This window comes from Rhipicephalus microplus, unplaced genomic scaffold (genome assembly GCF_043290135.1).
Source record: "Rhipicephalus microplus isolate Deutch F79 unplaced genomic scaffold, USDA_Rmic scaffold_47, whole genome shotgun sequence".
Classification (NCBI taxonomy): Eukaryota; Metazoa; Arthropoda; class Arachnida; order Ixodida; family Ixodidae; genus Rhipicephalus; species Rhipicephalus microplus.
Window position 1 is genome coordinate 959,567 of NW_027464620.1, and position 7,934 is coordinate 967,500.

The window sequence follows — 7,934 nt, forward strand, 5'->3', positions numbered from 1 at the left end:
TCCAGCTTTCTGCTCTGTATTTAAGCATCAGTACGATGCAGCTGTTGTACACAATCCTCTTGAGGGATCGTGGCAATAAACCGTTCATGATCTGAGGGTGTTTGACGAATGTGCTCCACCCCATTATTATTGTTCTAGTTACTTCAATTTCATGGTTGAGCTCCGCGATTACTACCTGTCCTATGTTGTTCCGTATACCTCCCTTAGAAAATATTTATTTCGCTTTTGTTGTTAAATTAACCCAGATGCAAACCATTACTTTGTATTTAAGGGTCACACTCCGCAATTATATATAGCCGTATCAGCCGTGAACTAACCTTGAGCTCAGTTAGTTTTCATGGTTTGTGTGAAACAGTCTCGCTATCGTGGTCCTATAGCAGAAGAGATTTCTCAGTTTGTTGCGCCATGCCTGTCACTTCCCAGCCCATATTGCCAGTGACGCCGCTGCTTTCGCTCAAGGAAACCACAAAACGTTTTCAATTATGTTGCTTCATCGAAGTGTGTTCATCCGAGCCTCTTTCTCAAACGTCTAGCTCACGTCAGTCATGGTTGGAGAAGCTCAGCTTAGCATAAAAAGTACAAACTTTTTGGCATTTTTTTTAGAATTAATAACGCCTCAGCACTCAAAAAACCGGTACGTGAATGCAGACATCCTATCCTCTTTCACGTCCCGTTATGCCCGATAACTGGTTAAACAAATTACCAGTTTAACCCAATTACTGGTCAATATGAAGCCGCACGCTTTTTTTTTCACTGGGTGCATGCGAAAGTAAGGAAAGTGTTTTTTGCCTGTATGCGAGACTCATGCAGAATCTATATACTGAGAAAAATGAAAAAGGCCCTCGTTAAGTGGAAACGTTGTAAAAAGTACATTTTTCAAGCTTTCTTATTTTTCAAAAAATGACCTATGTCACCTGAGTCATGTATTTTGTTTGTGTTCTCACCATATTAAAGTTAAAAAGTCGCTCTTTCGACACTCGTGGAATGGCAAAGAGTGTGGGTTTTCTTTTTTTACTCTGGAACAAGCGCACGGAACTTACTGCATAGAGTATATGTAATGATTCATGACTTCTTTGCGCAAACACGTACACGGACACAAGGAAAAGAGGCTAACAACACGGGCGCAAACTCACAACTGGTTTATTTTGAATAACGAACTGTACTTATATCTTCACGTAGCCCACACGCCCCCCCCCCCCCATCGGTGGATCCAGGAACAAACGAGATAACCTAAAGAAAGCTTATTCAGCGCTACGTCATGATAAGAACCACAAAACGGCAAAAATTGAAGAGTTCACGCATCTGCAGACGGATTGTAGCACGTGCCTTTCAAAAAGTGAAATTCTTTATCAGACAAGGTGACGGAAGCTTGGCTAACACATTTTTCTCCCATGTTTCTAATATGGAATGCTTCAATCAACTCCCTGTTAATTTTTCTCTTGTGAGTTGACAAAATCTTTGTGTCCGTAAAAATTGGTACGCACCCACAAGACTTGCAGTGATCCACCAGATGTGTTCTTCCTGAACTACGTAATGCCGAGTCATGCTCCCTCAACCGTGTAAAACACACGGTTTCACAGTTTCAGCGTTCATACTTGTGCGTTTGCCAATTAAAAAGCAATTACTGCGCATATCCGGGGCACCATAACAACACGTCAATATTCTGAGTCTGTGTCTTTATACTAGAGATGGTATACATGAGTAATTCTAAGGACCATAGCGTTTATCACGCTGCGCTGACAATGCAACGCGATGCTCAAAAGGGCAAGTGTTTCCGACGCTTTGCTAAGACTAGAGTTACTGTATAAGCTACAGTAAGTCTAGCTAAGACGACACGGTGGTGGCACCGGCCCGTCGCTTTGCGTTCTACATCTTATCGCTTCCGAGACAGGCGCGCACGCCTTCCTTCGTTTGCGAAGATGACTGCCAGATAGCGCTCGTGTCTAACGAGCCTCGATGGGCTCTTTCGCCTTCGCTGCTCGTATCGAGACTCTAACACTGCGCCTCCAGAGTACAATTCACAGATTCTCTCGCACAGATCATCAAACAAACGTTTTGTTCACTCTCTTCAGACGCAGGACTCATCTTCCGATTACATTTGGAGTGAAACATGCAGATACGGGGCCAATTTTTTTCTTTCTTGAGTTTCACATATATAGATACGTATACATATACGATGAATGACGGCGGCGGGGGCGGACAGCAAAAAATCAGCCGAGACTGTCCATATAATTGAACAAAAATTTACCCTTAAGTTCTGCCTTCAAGAGCCGCACGCAATAGCATAAAAGGGCTTCGTGCACATGACCTTTTTAATTGCTAGCCTGCTTCCGTTCTCGGGGCATGCCTCAACCATTAAAGGGAATGGCTGTACGCGTAAGCAGTGGCAGTTTCAAAGTATCATCGAATGCCTGCTGCAAGCGCATTTGTTAACTGCTCACTACGCCATATTATTCCTTTTGCGAAACAGCGAAGGGCCCAGTACGCGTCCGTCGGCCAACACCCGAACCTACGATCACTTTGTTGATGGTTCTGCTACTGATATTGATTAAATAGGACAGAGCGCTTCGTATCGGGTGGGCTTTTGAAACACCCACTCGTTGCTCAATGTCCAACTTGTGAAGCCTGGTGTCATTCTACGCTTCTGATACACAGTATATGATGCGTTAAGGGTACTCTTCCAATACATGACATTAATATAGTTATTTTTTTTTCTTTTTTCATAGCAGCTTGAACAAGTATTGTGGCTCGGTAGTGGAACGCCTGCTTGTTACGCGACAGTCTTGGTTTGATCTTCACTCTGACACGAAAAAAAGTTTATTTATAATATTCGTATCTTTCTCAATTTTCGGTTACTACGTGGACAAGATAATGACTTTTGGCTCACAACCAATGACCCTGACGCCAACGTCGGCACCCGAATTTCCGCGAAACGAGCTATTTAATGCCATCGCTCTAAAATATAGTAAAGACATAATCGAGGAAATGGTGCTCTGGGACCATGCCCACAACAAATTTCACCATTACGTGGCGTGACCGTCACCACGCGGTCATCTTCCACCACGCTGGTTTATTAATTGAAGCACTCGCCTGCTGACCCGCAGGTCGCGGGATCGCATGCCGGCCGTGGTGGCTGCAATTTAGATGGAGGCGATAACGCTTGAGGCCCGCGTGCCTAGATTTAGGTGCGCGTTAAAGAACCCCTGGTGACCAAAATTTCCGAAGCGCTCCGCATCTGTAGTTGCGGAGCACTCCGCAACTACATCATCACAATGATGTAGTTGTTCAAGAACGTTAAACCGCAACAATTAACATTACTGGTGGTCATCACAGATAACCAGTTGTAATTATACGACAGCTCACGAAACTCGTAAATGTGCACAAAGGCAGAACGAATGAAATGCCTCGCCTAAGAGGAACTGTCGATGAAAAGGCAACTCCTCGTCGCAGTCCCTCTTGTATAGAAACAACTGAAGCTAAGTCACCGTTTCTTGCGAACTGCGCACATATGTTTATGGTTACGCATGTGTTTGAGACGTCCTGTTTATGCTATTAGGATTGCATTCAGCACCGTAATCCATTGCAGACACCGCTTTGTTATAGGTGTATAAGAAGTGATAAACAAGACCTGTATTAACGCTAAACCGTCTTCGTCAGAGAATGTTCCAGCCAATCACGATGCGGGGAATATCGCTAGTGGAGCCGACTGAACAATGGGAAAACGCTCTTAGAAAATAGAAAGCTTTTCAACTCAGCCCCTGCCTGCTCTGCTAAAATTTTGTGTACATACAATCATCGCGAGGGGCTTCGATGCCCTATTTTTGGCATAACGCGCGTGATAGTCTGAATGCCTCAGATCGCGAATCGGGTTTTTATGACGTCAATGTCGCTGCGCAGTCTCAGCTGAGTGCCTCTAAAGTATTCTCCTTGAATCCACGCTACCCGATCGGATGATATGCGCCTCCTCTATTAATAATCCGAACGTGCACGATCCGATTTCGGAGTAAACATCGTTTTCAGCGGCACACCAACGCACTCTAGCGTAATATTAGAGCTTGAGACTTTTCCGCGAGCAGCACCTCCAAAGCGGACTGCGTGAAACCGAAGCAGGTCTCAGCTCGGCATGAATCATGAATTTTCCAAGAGTGTCTCCAAAGGTTGACTGAAAGGCTGAATGTGCGTTTTCGTTCTCGTTCCTTTCTATTTCGGTGTCTTTCGCGGGTTATTCTTGCCACGGCGACGTCGTTGTACGCTCGCGTCGTGACATCATCGTCTCCAGGCGTCACCACGCGTAGATTACAGGCCCATCATCGTCATCATCATCATCTAGAGTGCCGAAAAAGAAAAAAAGAAGAAGGAGCCATAACCCTCGCTTCGGCACGCATGGCACCTTCGCTAATGTAATCATATTTCTCGCCGCGGTAAACAAGCCGAATACGTACCCTCGACAGCATATTCATTATGGAGGCACGAAATGGCCAGCCGCATAACAAGAAGCAGCAGCCGATGCCACACTTCCCCCGGGCCGAGAGTAATCGATTAGGGGGCCAGGCCGAGGGCGTCCTCGCGTCGGCCAAGAGCAAGGGATCGCTGTTTATCTTGTACGGCCAGGTGTATGCACGAGACAGCGCCCAGACGCGGACAAACACGGAGCGATTTATTTTCATTTTATACGTGGCATGGCTTCGAGCATCGTGTACAACCTATACACTCGAGGAGTGCGCTGACGAGCAAACATTTTATTGATGTTCAAGACCGAGACTCAAACGGCTAAGTAGGAAGAATAATGTGTGCGAATTTTTAGCGATGGCGTACGTTTCGCTTTTCGTGTGAGATAACATTACGACTTTTACGTCTAAGAGCATGCACTGAATGAAAAGGTGGACCTATTATGCGGCAGGATGTTGAGAGAGGCGTAGTTATTCAGGCTGAAAAAAAATAGGTTGTGATTTTCCCACTCATTTATTTATTTTGAATTAAGTTTTATATGAGCTAAAATAAAAAATAGCTAAGAGCCTGTCAATGTTTAGGGGCATCAAAATAAATCAACCGTGTCATTTATTTTAAATTTAGGACATATTTTCGGTACCTAAAGGTAAAATGTATTTGCTGTAACTAGTGGGATAAATCAAATGGAAAAAACCTTGGGAGAAATGAAAACGCGCTCTTCCATTCTTTGGTTTTTTCGTTTTTTCGAGTCGGCAGTTTCTATTGCTGTAGATTTTTCTGTAGTTTTACTTGAAGTCGCTGGCTGTAGTAAATGTGTTTCAGGAAATGAATCAGCGCTAAGCGGCATTGCTCATTGTTTTGAACAAATTCTAGCAATATTTGTGAGTTTGTTTGTCCTTTTTGAACATTCCGGTACAAGCAAAGCTAGTTCCATCCAAGTGAATAAAATGCCAAAGCTAGTATGATGCAAATTTGTTCCGGCAATTATTAGCATCATGTTTTCTTCTCACCAATTTCTAGTAATTTTGAACTCTTAAAAACGGTCGAAAGCACTGTAAGCACAAGTGAAAGTGAAACAGACGCAGACAAAATACGGAGCCGTTCCACACGTTGCATATAATTAAAACGACTGACATCAGTTTTAATGCTAATTAAAATCTGTACCCATGCACTTTTCCATGTTCACGCTTGATGAATAAAAGAGACGGCAAAACGACTGACATCAGTTTTAATGCTCTTACCTTGAACATCCACTGACAAAGTTCCCATGCCGGGAAACAAAGTTGTCTTTTCTCTCCTTCCGTAAAGATTAATGTGTTCATATTAAATAGGCAGTCTTAATTAAAACGGAAGACATTGGAGTCCATTTCAGCGCACTAAATTATTTTGTAGATTTCACTAAATAAAAAAAGAAAGCCTAGAGCCATTTGTCCTGCAATGAAACATGCATAAGCTCCGTGCGATGCCTTCCATGCTTCACTATGTGCCGACTAAGCAGTGCTTCCTGTAAGTATGAGGACTTAAGAGGAATGCCAGCCTGGCGTGTTTTGAATATAGGAGCTCAGCAAACAGCAAGTGTCGTGGCTCGCTTGTTCTTTTTATGAGAAGGGAACGGACCGTAACAATAACATGACAAAAAAAAACTGAGAAATGCTGATTCAGTAAAACACTACACTTTGCAACAACGTTCTTCACACGGATCACAAAAAATTAGGGTTTGTTTGTTTGTTTGTTTCTTTGTTCGTGTTTACGAATCTGAAGTTAAGAAATCAGTGCATAAGTTATGGGGACTTTAAAGGGGGATACGCCAGTAATCCTGTGTCATGCTTGCGGTGTTTATTTAGGAGGCTCACATATAGTAATGGCATACATTTCGCCTTTGTTTTTCTGCCATCTGAATCTAAAAGGAATTTCGGGCGCCTATAGAAAAGTTTACATGCACATGCGATTTGAAATGCGTAGCCGATTGTTACACATCTTCCTCACGCATATTGCGGATAAAGCAGACGCATGACACGAACGATAGTGCGCGCACCTGTTTATGTCATCGATAACACTAAATTAGTAGTTCTTCTGAAAAAAAAAAACATTACGTTCAAAAAGTTTTTATTTGTTACGTAATTAAGGTTCTTGTTTTTCTTTTTTTTGAAGATGCGGCATCTTGGTAGCGCTTTTTATCCTATAGTATATATAGAAAAATAAAATATTTTGCTTCATAAGTGATTAAAACACGCAAGAATCCTGAGGCCAAATATCTAAAGTCGCATGTATATATCTGGTGATTGCCATAGACAGGCACTTTCCCTAACAATATGCCCAACATAAATATAAAAAAAAAATGTTAGGCTAGTTGGTGCAACAACGAGTGTTATTAGAATGTCCAACTTAATAATCGACTTCAATATTTTTTCATGGTCAATTACAGGGTGTATAGTTAAAAAAATGTGGGTCGTAGTCCGGTGTTTACAACTGCAAGTTTATAATTTTATAAATAGAATTTCTGTGCCGAAATTTCTCCCACCATGCTCTGCAGTGCCGCAGACTGCGTTCCCCGTATGCAGATACGTGCACTCAAACAAAACGAGCCCATTTCTTGTGTCCGTCATCTTAGGCTAATGACGAGACCTTCTTTCGTATATCTATTTATTTGGGTCCGTGAGTCAGCGCAGGCTTTCAAGCAAATAGACGCGCGAATTCAAACAGTGCCGTAACGGCATGGCTAAAGGCAACGGGGCCACGAGCAATTAGAGGCCGAGCTTCTGCTGCTGCTGGCTCGTTTCCGAATCAAGACAAAGCGCGCGATTCATCTCCAGTTCCATAAAACGAGACGCTACTGTTGTGACAAGAGTCGTTCTTCACGACGCTGCGACAGATGCTCTCTTTCTCCTCCCTCTCTCCCACATTCTCGTGCCTCCCCTTAGTCCTCCTCTCCCACGCAGAGGCTCCGCATATAGAAGCGTAAACATCGAAGCGAAGCGCTAATATTGCGCGCGCGCGCCACCGCTCGTACAAAGCGAGAGCGTTATAAGAATGAAGGAGTCACCCAAAGGAAAACACACCCCGCAAAGACTCGCCAGCTGGCATAAAAGCTCATGCGCGCGCGGGGCGCGGAAGATGTGTTTCACGCGATGTGGAGGGGTGCGCGCGGAGTCTGTGCGACGGATAGACTGTCGTTAGTAGGAGTGTTTCCTTTCATACGCCCTCCCCTCAGGGAGCTTCTTTCTTCCCATTTCGTCACCTTTCCTTCAGTAAGGCACCCCCCAAACCCCATGTCTCTGCAGTACGGAGTGCTGTGCTCTTTAGTTTTGTAGAGAAACGATCGCTGGATGAAATGGCACTCAGAATTATCGTTATCCCATACATCTCCTTCTTTTTTTTCGACAGCTCAATGTTTCCTTTTGACGAGCCATCGTTAGTTCTGCTTCGTTTTACAGCCCAGTAGATAGATTTTTGTTCTGTGGTATGGCTTCTTTGAAAAGATGGTC